The sequence below is a fragment of the Nicotiana attenuata genome, unplaced genomic scaffold (assembly GCF_001879085.1).
Source record: "Nicotiana attenuata strain UT unplaced genomic scaffold, NIATTr2, whole genome shotgun sequence".
NCBI classification, from domain to species: domain Eukaryota; kingdom Viridiplantae; phylum Streptophyta; class Magnoliopsida; order Solanales; family Solanaceae; genus Nicotiana; species Nicotiana attenuata.
This window is the reverse complement of record NW_017673623.1, coordinates 81,157-82,096: the sequence shown is the minus strand read 5'-3', so window position 1 is coordinate 82,096 and position 940 is coordinate 81,157.

Here is a 940-nt window from a genome sequence, read left to right as displayed (position 1 = left end):
AAGGCTCCACGGTTATGGCCGGGAGATCCTCAGTTTCTTGGCCGGGATTTGAAAAGAAAAAGCTCCACGGTTTTTTTGGCCAGGAGATCCTCGGTTTTTTGGCCGGGATTTGGAAAAAAAAAAAGCTCCACGATTTTTTGGCCGGGAGATCCTCGGTTTTTTGGCCGGGATTTGGAAAGAAAAAGCTCCACGGTTTTTTGGCCGGGAGATCCTCGGTTTTTGGCCGGGATTTGGAAAGAAAAAGCTCCACGGTTTTTGGCCCGGAGATCCTCGATTTTTTGGCCGGGATTTGGAAAGAAAAAGCTCCACGATTTTTTGGCCGGGAGATCCTCGGTTTTTTGGCCGGGATTTAGAAAGAAAAAGCTCCTCAGTTTTTTTTGGCCGGGAGATCCTCGGTTTTTGTTCCGGGATGTTGGGAAAGAAAAAGCTCCACGGTTTTTGTTCCGGGAGATCCTCGGTTTTTGTTCCGGGATTTGAAAGAAAAAAGGCTCCACGGTTTTTGTGCCGGGAGATCCTCGGTTTTTGTTCCGGGATTTGGAAAGAAAAAGCTCCACGGTTTTTTGGCCGGGAGATCCTCGGTTTTTTGGCCGGGATATTTAAGGAATGGGATCCTATGCTACCATGATTTGTTTTCTTTTGGGATTTTCATCTTTATTTCCTTTCTTCTTTCTTTTTCTTTTGTTTTCGTCTTTATATGTTTTCCTTTTTATTTAGCAAAACGCATGAAAGAATTTGGGGGAAAACTTCTTTTTTGGTCGTTTTCCTGCTGCAAAGCTGTTTCAGCGCTTGCGCATTTCATTTCCTTTTGGATTGCACCTGCTTCTTGCACGGTTGCTTTGAATTAGACATGTTTTCAACAAAGAACAATTTGTTAGTTTGAAACGGTGGTTGGTTTTGTGGCCTTGATCATCTCAATTGCTTGATCCCGACCCCATTTCCG